The sequence below is a fragment of the Macaca thibetana genome, chromosome 9 (genome assembly GCF_024542745.1).
Source record: "Macaca thibetana thibetana isolate TM-01 chromosome 9, ASM2454274v1, whole genome shotgun sequence".
Lineage (NCBI taxonomy): Eukaryota > Metazoa > Chordata > Mammalia > Primates > Cercopithecidae > Macaca > Macaca thibetana.
In genome coordinates, this window is record NC_065586.1 from 49362425 (window position 1) to 49376986 (window position 14562).

The 14562-nt window shown below is 36.4% G+C and overlaps 1 protein-coding gene and 2 pseudogenes across 9 annotated transcripts in view; all 3 read right to left on the reverse strand.

The window, feature by feature from the left end:
• CCSER2 (coiled-coil serine rich protein 2) overlaps positions 1 to 14562 on the reverse strand; it is a 188440-nt gene that overhangs the window by 104588 nt on the left and 69290 nt on the right. Inside the window, exon 1 of one of the 9 annotated variants that reach the window (XM_050803823.1) lies at positions 9464 to 9536. The exons of 7 other annotated variants lie outside the window; for them this stretch is intronic. The gene's annotated coding sequence lies outside the window, so the exon portion shown is untranslated. Of the gene's footprint in view, positions 1 to 9426; positions 9537 to 14562 lie in introns of those variants that run through there. One more of the 9 variants, XM_050803822.1, reaches the window with a different exon arrangement.
• On the reverse strand, positions 11310 to 13022 carry LOC126962606 (transportin-1-like; annotated as a pseudogene).
• Positions 13030 to 13745, reverse strand: LOC126962625 (transportin-1-like; annotated as a pseudogene).

A 14562-nucleotide genomic window follows, 5' to 3' on the forward strand; every position in this document is an offset into this window, starting at 1 on the left:
CCGGGCGTGGTGGCGGGCGCCTGTAGTCCCAGCTACTCGGAAGGCAGAGACAGGAGAATGGCATGAACCCAGGAGGCGGAGCTTGCAGTGAGCCGAGATCGCACCACTGCACTCCAGCTTGGGTGACAGAGCGAGACTGTCTCAAAAAAAAAAAAAAAAAAAAAAAAAATTTCAAAACTCACTTGGGCATATCTGTGTAGGTCTACTTCAGGGTTCTCTATTCTGTTCCATTGATCTATGTGTCTATGCTTCTGCCAATACCACACTCTCTTGATTACTGTAACTATTAAGTCTTTACATCAGGTAGAGTAATTCTTGCCACTTTATTCTTATTTTTCAAAATTGTGTAAGCGACTCTAGTTCCCTTGCTTTTTTATATAAATTTTAGAATAAGCCTGTCTATATCTACAAAAATTTATTTCTAGGGTTTTGATGGAAAAAAAAATGCATTAAGTCTTTACAAATTTAGGAAGAACTGACATCTTAACTATGTTGAGTCTTCCATGCAGAGAATGCCATCTGAAAATAAAAATCCCTTTTCTTTCTTTCTCTTGGCTTATTACACTGGCTGAACTTCATGAACTACATTGAATAAGAGTGGTGAGAATGGACATATTTGTCTTGTTCTCGAATTTAGGAGAAAAGCATTTAATCTTTCTTCATTAAGTATTAACATAATGTTAGCTGTAGGTTTTTTGAAGATGTCAAATTCTTTTCTATTAGTTTGGCAAAGGTCATTAATTGATGTTATATTTTGCTAAATGAAATTTATTTTCTCCACCAATTGTTAGGATTTGTTTTCCCATAAAACTGTTAACATGATAGATTATACTGATCGATTTTCAACCTTGCATTCCTAGAATAAGCCCATTTGGCAAATAGTGTTTTGTTTTTGTTTTGTTTCATTGTTTTACATGTTGGTTTCAATTTGCTAACGTTATATTTTTGTTTTGTTTTGTTTTTACACGTTAGTTTCAATATGCTGACATTATGTGAAGACTTTTAAGATTATCTTTATTTTGAATAAAACTCTTCAAGTTTCTCTGTCAACACAGGCTGGGGGCTACCGTTACCAGCAGCCACCAGGGACCCAGACAAGAGTGCTCACAGGGTATTCACTTGCATGGGTCCCTTCAGGGCAGGCATTGCAGTTACGGGTCAGATTGTAGACAAGGCTTCAATGAAACAAATACAATGTGAAAATTTAAGACTTTTTAAGTACTTACAGACCCTGAAGCATACAGTGAATGCCTTGAGGCCACATGCAGAGCACAGGCTGGTAGAGAGAAAAAGAGAGTTTGGCAACTAGTATTATTGGGAAATAGGGTGTGGTCACTTTAAGTTCATCAGCAAATATAATAAATGAATGGTCCATTTAATGCAAGCTGCAGGAAAGAGAAAGCTGTCTGCTAGGCAGGAGTCATGCCTCTCAATTCTTACCTCTGGCCATTTGGGTGTAGTATAGAAATGGAAACCATGTCAAGGGTGACTATGGCCTGCCTCTGCCTCTGGCACTAGAAAGCGAAATCTGCATTTGAAATGGCTACTGAAGCCACATAAAATTACAAGCACGCGCTACGATCTTAATGAGGGATATTGGCCTATAGTTTCCTTTTCATATAATGTCTTTGTCCGGTTTTAGTATGAGGTTATTGCTGGATTTGTAAAATAAATAGGGGATATCTTTCCTTTTTCTTCTACTTTTTGGAAAAGTCTATGTGGAATTACTGTTACTTCTTCATTAATTGTTTGGTAAAATTGGCCAGTGAAACCATGTGGACAAGATCTTTTTTGGAATTTTTTTTTTTCCACAGAGTAAATTCTTTAATGGTTACAGGGCTATTCAAATTATCTATTTCAACTTGAGTGAAGTTTAATAGTTTGTGCTTTTAAGAAATTGGTCCACTCAAGTAGTAAAAATGTATGTGCTTAAGAGTTTCTCATAGTTTTCTCTCATTACATTTTTAATTCTGTGGAGTCTGTAGCAGTACCTTTTTCCTTCAACCCTGCAATCTTTCACTATGCTTCTGCCAGTCTTGCTAAATGTTTATCAATTTAATTGATCTTTTCAAAGACCACCTTTCAATTTCATTGCTTTTTTTCAATTACTTTTGGGCTTTTAATTCCATTAATCTCTGTTTTCCTTATTATTTCCTTCCTTCTACTTGATTTGGAATTAATTTGATTTTTTACTAGTTTCTTAAGGTACAAGCTTTGATTATCAATTTGAGACCCTTCTTTTCTAATGCAAGTATTAATCACTGTAAATTTCCTTCTAAGCACTGCTTTAGTTACATTGTACAAATTTTGATAAAATATATTTTCATTCTCATTCAGTTCAAGCAATCTGTCCACCTCAGCTTCCCAAAGAACTAAGATTATAGGCATGAGACATGGCACCTGGCTACAGACGGTATTTATTTATTTATTTATTTATTTATTTAAGAGACAGAGTTTCACTTCTGTTGCCCAGGCTGGAGTGCAGTGGCGCGATCTCCACTCATTGCAATGGCCACCTCCCTGGTTAAAGCAATTCTCCTGCCTCAGCATCCCAAGTAGCTTGAATTACAGGTGCCCACCACCATGCCTGGCTAATTTTTGTATTTTTAGTAGATATGAGGATTCGACATGCTGGCCAAGCTGGTCTCAAACTCCTGACCTCAGGTGATCCACCCACCGCAGCCTCCCAAAGTGCTGGGATTACAGGCATGCGCCACTGCGCCTGGTCTCAAATGGCACTTTTAAAGTGGTAAAAGAAAAAAACTGTCAACCGATGGCAAAAGAATTAAGTCAGATCATTACCTCACACCATATACAAAAACACAAAATGGACCAATGGCCTAAATCTAAGAACTAAAATCATATAACGCTCAGAAAGAAAAAAAAAAGAGGCTGGGTGCAGTGGCTCACTCTGTAATTCTAGCACTTTGGGAGGCCAAGGCAGGCGGATTGCTTGAGTCCAGGAGTTCAAGACCAGCCTGGGCAACATAGCAAAACCCCGTCTTTTTTAAAAAACAAACAAAACAAAAACATAAGGATAAATCTTTGTGACTTTTACTTTGGACTGGCAATGAATTCTTCAATATGACATTAAGAGCATAAGCAATGACAACAACAAAAATAGATAAAAATTGGACTTCATAAAAATTCAAAACTTGTATATCAAAGGACATTATCAAGAAGCCTACAGAATGGGAGAAAATATTTGCAATTCACACATTTGATAAGAATCTAGTACCAAGAAACTCTTACAATTCAACAACAAAAACACAAACAGACCGGTTAAATGGGCAAAGGACTTGAAAAAACATTTCTCTAAAGATATACAAATATACAATAAACACACAAAAAAGTTCAACCTCATTTGAGAATAAGCAAATCAAAAGCACAATAAAATACCACTTAACGCCCAGTAAGATGGTTACTTAAAGAAAAAAAGAGAAAAAGAAAATAACAGTGAATATATTTGAAATTTCCATAAAGGGTTAAGTGATTGCCTGGTTTAAAAATAAGCTCTATGAAATCTCTCAAAAAAAAAAAAAAAAAGGCCAAAAAAGGTAAAAGAATAAAGGTTTAAAAAATAAATGAAAACAAAGAGAAAATTTTAAAAGTCTCAACAGAGATATAACAGCCAATTATTAGAAGTTCTAGAAAAGGGGCACAGAAACAATGGAAGGGATATAATAATTAAATATGAACATTTTCCAGATTTAAAAGAATAATGGAACAACTTCTCCATTTAGGAAGGGTTAAAAAATGTCATTATCTTATTTAAAATTACTAACTGGTAGGTAACCAAAACATATTTAGTGAAAATAAATAAATCCAGACTAACACTCATCCCCAGTAACTTCTAATCCAGTGTTCCTATCTCCCACTATCATTGTGACACCCAAAAATTCCTACCCCGAGAGATTTCAGGTATAGTATTGCTACAAAACTGTTTCTGGAAGTGTGGGAAATACGTATACACCATGGAATACTACTCAGTCATAAAAAAAGAATGAGCTCATGTCTTTTGCAGCAACATGGAACTAGAGGGTATTATTATAAGTGAAATAACTCAGAAACATAAAGTCACATACCACATGCTCTCACTTATAAGTGGGAGCTAAACAACGGGTACAGCTGGACATACAGAGTGGAATAACAGCCATTGGAGACTACAAAAGGTGGGAGGATGGGAAGGAGGTGAGGGTTGAGAATTTACCAATAGGTACAATGATCACTATTCAGGTGACGGGTATGCTAAAAGCCTAGATTTCACCACTACACAATATACACATGTAAAAAATCTGCATCTGTATTCCCAAAATACATAAAAATTAAATTTAAAAAATCTTTCTGGAAAATAGGATGAGACTGTGACTGTAACTCTCTGTAAAACTCAAATGGCCAGATGTGGTAAGAGTGACCGACTTTAAACAAGCTTACAAAACATCACCAGAATACAGGCAATGTACAGATGAAACTTCCTTAAAATATATTGGTTCCCTGATCAAGAAAACAGAACAGGGCTCTGTGAATATGTCTACATAAATTCTTCACTTAAGAATACCCTATGAAACAAAATCATTACTTTAAAAAAAAAAAAAAGTATATTCATCATTATTGGTATACTTCAGCTATAGTTCAATTCTTTACAAATTTTTCTTCTGTTCTCAATAAATGACCTTAGATTTTTCTCTATCCTTCCCTGGAACAAACCTACCTTAAGACCCAGGAACTTTAAAAATAAACAAGTATAAATTCAAAATCTGGGAAATAAAGAGGAAGAAATTAGTAGGAAAGCACGTAGCTCCTTTCAAAAGGCACAAATAAATACTGTTTCATTTTGGGGTCTCGAAACTGAAATTATGGCTTCTCATTAAATATTTTAAGAATTCTACTACAATAAAAACAGGAGTTCCAGAGAAATGAAATAATTTTCCTGATAAGCAGAATAATCCCTGTAAATACGATACCTTACATGGCAAAGAGGGAATTATGGTTGCCAGTCAGCTGACCTTAAAACAGGAGTATTATCCTGGATTATCTGAGGGGGCCGAATGTATAATAATCACTCAGAATGGAAGAGGGAGGCAGAAGAGAGACAGAAGGAGAATGGTCAAAGAGGTGCGGTGTTGCTGGGTTTGCAGACAGAGGAAGGAAGTCATGAACCAAAGGCAGTTTTTAGAAGCTGGAAAAGATAGGGAAATGGATTCTTCCCTCAAGTCTCCAGGAAGGCACTTAGCCCTGCTGACATCTTGATTTTAGCCTGCAGAGACATGTGTCTGACTTGTAAGCTAGAGGATAGTAAGATAACAAATAGTGTGTTGTTTTAAGCCATTGTATTTGTGGTAATTTGTTATAGCAGCCAGAGAAAACGTACACACCCTGTTTCTCAAATGCTATAATTAGGCTTATTTGTTTCTACTGTTTTAGAGTCATTCCTATTCTTACCGCATTCATTTTCCATAATTTAAATATTTGTTCCTTCCTTTCTGTGATGCCTCACAGAAAGCTGAAACAGAAGAAACAGACCACTACAGAAGCACATGAGCACCTGAAAAAGGAGAAGAGTCAGGTGTGTCTGGTGAGACTTCTAATGGTTGCAGTCATGTAATATGTTCCGTAGACCTCAGCAGTAAGCTCAAATCAAGTTTTGATTGACTGGACTTTACTTAAGCCTTTTAAAATTTACTTTTTTACTTCAGCCTTCACAGGTTTCAGATGAGTAATTTTAGCTATACTGATTACAAATGGGTGGCAGATTTCAGTTAACATATATATTTAATAAATCAAAATGCCAAGTGCATTAGTGGTATGTGTAGTCCTTTTGTTAGAGAGAAAATGAATGTATTGAGTGACCTCAATTCCTTTAGCAGTCAGAATTTCCTTATTTTAGGTTCAATTTTCTGTCCTCAAATCAGTCAAGTTACAGTGCATCCATGAGTGCCCATTTAACCTGAGAACAACCCCATCACACTTTTGCATATTACATCAAGTGAAGTTTCAGTAACATTTTTGAAAAGCTTTTCTTTTTGTTCCATTTTACTGCAGAATTTCATATCTTAAGAATATTATACTTTGGGGGAGGTGGTAGTAAAAATATCATAGGATGATTTTATGAGATTATGGTAATACCAGAGATTTATTAATCAATGCACTTAAGATTTACCAGTTAGGTTTTAGGTAAGAGTAGAAAGTGACTGAAATGTTCTAGGAAAATAGAATAACATGCGTAACAACTATCATACAGTAATACTGACTAGTATTTTTATATGCAGAAGTTTCTAAACAACTGAATAGGAGCTGGTATGGACACAAATAAGGTGGTAGATGTGTTTTTTATCTAAATTACAAAAATAATAATGCTATACACTAGCATAGTCATTATGGCAGTTTATAATTGTAAAATATTGGAAACAATCTCGATGCCCATTGTTGGGACAGTAATTGAATAAACAATGCACAGTCTACAAAATAAGTAGTATACAGTGGTACAAAAAGAATAAGGGCGATCTTGGCCAGATGCAGTGACTCACGCCTGTAATCCCAGCACTTTGGAAGGCCAAGATGGTTGATCACTTAAGCCCAGGAGTTCGAGACCAGCCTTGGCAACATGGTGAAAACCCATCTCTACCAAAAACACAAAAATTAGCCAGTATCGTAACCCAGTCTCAAAATAAATAAATACATACATAGGCTAAAATTTTTAAAATAAAATATTTTTTTAAAAAGAAGAAAAGGGAAGATCTCTTCGAAGTAATATGAAATAAATGAGTACTTACTTTAAATAAACCATGATGTGGGCAGAACCCAAAATGAAATACAAATAGCAACAAATGAACCTAAAAGTATTACAAATGAACAATCGCACTGAAAGGATTGAGAACTAAAAGAACTAACATAAGTAAACTTGGAAAACAGTACTTATTGTATTCTGTAAGGTTAAGGTTAAAAAAAAAAAGAATGCTAAGCAAATATTATAAGTTAGTAAATCTTTTTCATAGGGTGTTAAGTTAGCAATTCTGAAACTCTGTGTGTATATAATACAGTATAAATATGGTATATAGTATATAGTATATAATATACTATAAATATATACTATAACATATCTATAACTATGTATAAATATATACTGTAATCCTTATACACACACACACACACAGTGTTGAATAACTAAGTAAATATGTTGTGGTTGAGAAACCAATTTTCTCACTTTCTGAGAAAAGACTTAAAAATAAGAAGAAAGGCTAGAACAAATTCTGTAGCATTTGATTGGAGTCAAAGGTATCCGTGTGAACTCTTGGTCTTTAATATATATGGAAATGGATACAGAAATAAATATAGAAGAGAAGTGTGTGTGTATACATATAATTGTCAGTTCTGTCTGCCACAATAACTAAAAGCAATTACACCTCAGTAGCAACAAACACACCTAGCCCCCAGATCTTGGTTTCTAAATCTCATTCTCCAATAAAAATCTTCCTTGTAGACATGATGACTCAAGGGCTGGGGCAGGGAAAATACAAGATAAGCCTGGAATATTTTGTGGTCATATGAGACACTACTTATTCAGCTACGGCTGAAATCTGGGTTTCCCAGTGGTTGGTCTAATGTTCTCATGTTATTTTCTCCTTCACCATATACTAAAACGTAGAAAGAGGTTCCACAGACCAACTTTCCTATCTGTGTCTCCATGCAACCCAACTTAAGCTACTAAGCTGGCAGCTTCTGCTAATACAGGTTGTCTGACTCCCAAGACCAGGAAAGGGATAAAAGATTGCGGAAGTACCACATAAACGCCACTAGAAATTGAAGAGCCTGAAGGCAATACTTTTAATCACCTGGGACAATCAAACAGAATAGCCTAAATTGAAAACTATTTAATTACTAATTCAGGCTACAATAGCAACTTCAACAACTCCTAAAATTCATTCAATTAGTGAAAGACTCTAGCTTCAGTGTCCTCATTAACTATAACAATTTTATAATAGCTACTTGATCTAAATCGCAGAATTCAGTATTTTCTCCAAAAATATTACTCATTATACATCTACTCTATGCCAGGTACAATGCTAGGTAAAAGTAACATATTACACTCTGTTCTTTTTTTTTGTTAAGACAGGGTCTTGCTGTGTCACCCAGGCTGGAGTGCAGTGGTGCAATCATGGCTTATTGCAGCCTCAACCTCCTGGACTCAAGTGATCGTCCCACCTCAGCTTCCCAAGTAGCTGGAACCGCAGGCATATGCCACCGTGCTCAGCTAATATTCAGTGTTTTGTACAGATGGGGTCTTGCTACATCACTCAGTCTGGTCTCAAATTCCTGGGCTCAAGCAATCCTACCACCTCAGCCTCACAAAGTGTTGGAATTACAGGCATGATCCACCACATCCCGCCTATTCTCTGTTTATTAACAAATTACTTTTAAGTTCACTGACTTTTTCTCTGCAACACAGGCTTTGATCAAGAAGGAGTTTAGATAATCCAATAACTTCATTTTTATGAGAAAAATTGTTCAGAAAAGAAGTACTCTCTCTGTTCATGGTCTTATACATAGATGGGAAGTGTGTATGAAGATCTGATACAGAAGTATTTATAATATTTAATGTTATATTTAATGTTATATCTTTCTTATTTTAAAAATCTGATTTGTAAATATCATTTGTCCTTTCAGTTTGAGATACTGAATTTTCCTTCCTTTCCACCACCTTACTTCCCTGGGGTCATTTCCAACTACCCTCTACCCCACACCCTATACTCTTAGCAATGCTGATATTCCTCTCTCACACATCATGATTTTGCGATACATTCATGCTGTACATGCTGTTCCCTATGCTAAAACGCTCACCATCTAATTTCCTTGGCCAGTTGGTAAAACTTGCATTCATTCTTCAACACTCAACTCAGAAGTAACTTCCTCTTCAAAAGCTTCTGAATGACCCCCCAACACACACACACAGACACACACACACACACACACACACACACACACACACTTTCCTTTTGTTATTTCAAGAGCACATGCATACCAATCATTTATAAATTCATACTATGATCATGTTTTTATAATTTATCTGCCTATCAAACAAGATTTTGAACTAATTAAGGACAAGGACAGCCTTATCCACCTCAGTGTCCTCAGAAATTAAGAGTATGCCTGGAGCGTAGTAGAAGCTCAAGAATTGTTGAACTGAACTTCATATTGTAATGTACTTAATCTATAAGAAACATTAATACTGAAGAAAAATATAATTATGTTTAAAGAATCGCAACAACTACATTTCATAAATTTAAACTTTTCTTCATACATAAAAGTTATATTAATAGGACAAAAAGATCTATACTGATAATTAAATGTACATGGAAAATTCACTACTGGAGGTGGAGTATCTCCTTTCTATTCGTTCAAATTTTGTAACTCAATGTCAAAGCATACCTGAAAGTATCAGTATCAGTTTGAGATTTCTATTTACCTACATTAGGACCATCTCAACTTTATACAAGCTGTCCCTCCACTACCACATCTATGCTAGCATCACATTTTTAGTTACTTGCAGCTTGCTATTATGACACGTGATACCTTAGAAACTTACTTTGTAAATAGGTTATGTCATAATGTGTATAGAAAACTAAGTGAAAAGTATTAAACAGTACCTTTAATTTTTTAAGGGTTAACAAGGGTTTATTCACAGGAATACATGTAAGTAGAGAAAAATAACAGAAAAGCTAAACAAATGAAATGAAGAGGATCCAAACCAACTTTCACTCTATAGCTTTTAACTTGCAACCTGTGTGCATATATCTACAGCACAGAGGGCCACCAACATGCACCAAAATATAGTATAGGAACCCTGCCTTACACTCATTAACTTAAACATATCTTTAAGATCACACTTTGAACAACAAAAAAGGAAGCTTAGAAGGCAGTATGTTGAGTGGGAATAAACACTGAAATACAGCAATCATTTTTCAATTTCTACAACTGTCTTTATGTGCCAACTAACATTTATGTAGTCTTTTACAGATCTTTTACCACGTAATTTAAATGTTAGAAGTTTTGATAAAATCATGAGTAGTATATAACCATGCAGAAAGCACATCACACTGACAGCACAGAGGCAAAGAGTTTGCACAGGTATATCAGCTTTCCACATTGCGCAGGTCACACACAATGCAGTATCAATCTTATTCCTAACAGATCCTAAAAAAGATATTTCAAGGACTAGCTGTAAACTACAGTACTTTATATATCTATATTCTTAATAAAAATAAAACCCACAAATCTTAAAAGGTAACTTTAAATGCAGGGTTACACTAAATGGGTAAACTGCATCGCAAATTTCTGCAACATAGGTAAATGAATACCAATCTCACTCTATATGATGCAAGCATGCTACTTTCCCACTAATTTAAATTACTTTCAACCACTATGAGCCAGAATGCATGCCTGAACCTTAAACTACACTTTAAAAAATAACATATTGGCCTAGAAATTAAATCTAATGAAGTACAACCATCAAATTATATCCACTACATTAATGTTAAATGCAAAATTAAGATATCATCTTTAGTTTGATATATCAAACCCCATTTATTTCACCCTCTGTGCCCACCCTAAAAAAGGTAAAAGGAGTGACTCATTTGGCATTTCACAGAGTGCTTCATTGTTTATGTTTGTTTTGTTTTATTTCCAACTTTTTTGGGGTACCTTAAATTGTAACTTCCAAGAACCTGCTTCTACTACAGGAAGGCAAGCTGATTTTAACTATATTAGTTCTGTTTGTGTAGTTCTTCATCAACATGCAAAACAAGGCCCCATCATGTGGGAAAACTTGGATTAAAAAAAAAAAAAAACTTTAAATTAAAAAAGAAAAAAGCTTCTTTACTATTTGTAGCTCCCATTCTTAGGTTTCCTTTATTGTGCGCTGTAAAATTGTTCCTCTTTCTTGTCCCCATCCATCATTTATATGGTTCCTGTTTTGGTACAATTCTCCATAATATTCCACAATGTGCTGTTTTGTGAGTAGACTGAACAGATTTTTTTTTTTCTTCTTCAAATCCATTGCGGAGTTGTAACTGGAGACATATTTCCACCCACAAAGGCTCTAGATGTTAAAACGTTTTCCAACATCGACTTAATACAGTGACGGCAACACCTCCCTCCTGCCCCTCTCAGTACGGTGGGGACTGTAGTGTATTGCCTACTGGTTTACCCTTTCCCGCGTAAAGGGTAGCATTTTCCCTGAGGGCAGAGGCTCCCTCATAGTCTCCAAGACTGAAGGACCCCAAATTTTGGGACTGCAGCTTAAGTGTATTAGATTAAACACCATAAACAGCTGCAAGATGCTCTTTTTAAAAGAAGAGGAAACTGGTTAGAGAAATGCCTCCAATTTTATTGCCAACTTGATTTTTAAATCCATGAAGGATCTCACAGAACATGTCTCTGAGATCATCTTTTGGGTTAATCCATGATGTAACAGCATCACACAAAAAAATATCTAAAATCTTGGATTACACCACTGGGATTCACAATGATCATGGTACAAATTCCACGGAATGCTGAATCCTTTTCCTCATTGTCTCTTATGTTTCTCAGAGAGGTGCACCAGGGTCTTCATACTGCTGTAGCATCGGGGCCACCTCTTGAAGACACACGTAACCAAGACGGCCAATCGTTATTGCTGTATTCTCTAACAATGTCTTTGGTGTGTTGGGTCTGTTAATGATTTCTACAAGCTGGTGCAACACCATAGGAATATAAGGCCGCATCTCTATACCCATTTGAATGGAGATTTCTCCAGCTGCCCATGTGGCATTGCTGCAGACTGAAAAGAATTCTGGATTTGGGTTGGTTCCCAATATTGGCATGAAATCAGCTATACAAGGCTGAACATGCTAAAAGTAAGCTTTTGTGAGGTCACCTAAAGGGGCAAAAGAACTCTGTCGAACTTCTAGCATTTTATCCTGCATTCACGATACATTCGTGTTAGGATGTTACTTCAGGTTACCAGCTGTTCAATGTTGCCTCCAAGTCCTTCAGCCAGGCCACTCAGTAGATCAAGAGCCACTATCATAAAATCTTTACCTGGAGCTTCATATTGATCTGGATGCTCATTGTTTAGCACGGCTCGTGCAAGAGTCTTCCTCATTGTCTCTTACACAGGTTCACAGTACGGAAGAAAGCCAGACTGCAGTGCTGTGGCAACTGAAGATAGGCACTCAGGTAAAGGGAAGAGATCCTTATCTTCATCATTTAACATGTTCCATTTCTGGGTCAGTGGAGGCATTAGCATCTCAATATATTCTAGTTTGTTTGAATGATGTCCTACTGAATCAGCTAATGTTCATAAGGCATTGTAAAGCATGAGTAGGTTCTTATGCTGGTATTTACTAAATGCAAAGACCAGGGTATCAAGTATATAAGCAAAGTGAGGAACAAGTTCTGTACAAGCCTCCTCTTCCAGGGTAGCAAAGGCACTGTCAGCAGCTTCTTGTACTCTCTTGTTGCTATCCAGGATGCGCTTTAGCAGTTGTCATTAATGGCTTCAGGTACATGTCTGGTGGCTGGCTGACTACCCAGTATGCATAGTGGCTAAGAGTCCAGCATGTTATGGAATGTACAAGAGTCATTTTATCAGTGAGGCATTGAATAAAGGGAGGAACAAGCTCGGGCAAGTATGGAATAATGCCCTGCATGCAACCCTCAGCAATTGCTCCTAAAACCAAGATGCCTGATTCTTTAACAACCCATTCATGACGAAAAAGTAATTCTTTCAAAAGGGGTGGAATATGTGGCAGCAGTTCATCATGATACACATTTGCAAGAACACCTAGGGCAGCAGCAGAACATTTTCTTAGATTCCAGTCAGAAATTGTATCATCATCATCAATTTCATCATCATCTTCTTCAATTCCATCTTCATCATATTGCTGAGCCACTGTCCTTGATCAGTGAAAACATGGCCATATATCTTGAGTCTTACATAGAACATACTCAACTATATTATACATGTGAGGCAACAGGCGATCCATTCGAACTTCAAATAATCACAAGTACTTGGCACACATGTTTCCGTGCCTCTGGTTCTTCATCACCAGCCAATGCAAAGAGATTCTCAATAAAAGAATCAATGTGCAACATTAGAGCTTGGGTCCTATTGATGATAAACTGATTGACACGTGCAACAGCGTGAGACCTTATTTCTGGACTACTGTGCTTTAAGAACTATAAAAATTTGGGAATCATGATGTTGAAAGGATGATCTAAATCATAACTACCTAAAATCTCAGCAGAATCTTCACAAATCTTCTGAAGGGTGCCAAATGCTCCCTCATGGGTGTTGTAATCTTCAGCATACAGCCTACAGAGTTTTGGTAAGAGGTCAGGCCAATTCTGTAATTCTCCCTTGGAGGCTAGAGTTGTGATCACAATACTAATGGTGGCTCTAATCAGAGGAGAGGAGTCACCAATATTATTTAAACATTCACTTTTAATAAAAGTCTGTTATACCATATGGGAAGTTCTTAAAGTGTACTTTCACATTATTCTTCAAGATGAGATCTTGTGGGCTCATCTTCAGATTTTAATTTTGTAAGAACAAAAATCAAGTAGTTGTTAAAGTCTGAATATTTATTAGGTTGTTCCAGTTTTTGTTGCACGGTTCTCTGGATGGTGGTGTCTGGGGACTGGGACTCCTTTAACAGCTGCAGGATTTGCTGAAGCCTGTGCTTGTCAGGTTTCCACTCATACTTCATCTTAGTTTGCTGGGGTGCCCCGAAGGAAGTCTCGAATGGCAAAATCCAGCGGAACTGCTCCTGGCAGCCCGGCTGCCAACATCTGTTTCTGCTGCTGCTGCCGTCACGGCCACCCAGCGCCAGTACCTTTAATTTAAATGTTTCTATTTATTTTCAATTAAAAGGCAATATTTATCACATGTCATCATGACACCCATTTCGGCAACTATTTATTTTGTCCTTATTTGGTGCCAGAAACTTATAGGAGAGATAAGGAGATAATAAAGTATCAACTATACATTCAGGAACATGTAGTAGTAACTAGAGATTAAAAGTGACTAGACAGACTGAAATAAAAGTGAGAACAGATTATGAAAAGAAAAAAGCCAAAGTGTAGATATGACATAGAAGGAATGGGAAAGCCACAAGAAAAGTAACAAGTCAAACTGGTGACAAAATAATTTGGCAAAATGAATCAAAGCAGAAACACTAGCTATAACTTCTAAAGGTAGGGAGGTGATGTTTTTCATCACTACAGTCAATCAATAATGGAATTTGGTCAACTGTACCCTCTAAACCCATTTTCAAAACTACCCACCCCTCCAGAACTCCACTTTTGCCACCACAATGTTATTAGCTACTACCACCGCTCACTTGAATATTAGCTTCCATGATCCTGTCTAGCTCCCCTCTAATTCAATCTTCATACAGAGCATTTTAAAAATGTAAACTGAACTAAATTTTTTGGAGTTTAAAATTCTCCAACTGCTTGCCTTCAATTTCTAAGGCAAAGATCCAAATCCTTCAAGCTCTGTACTGACAGCCTCTTCTCCTGCCA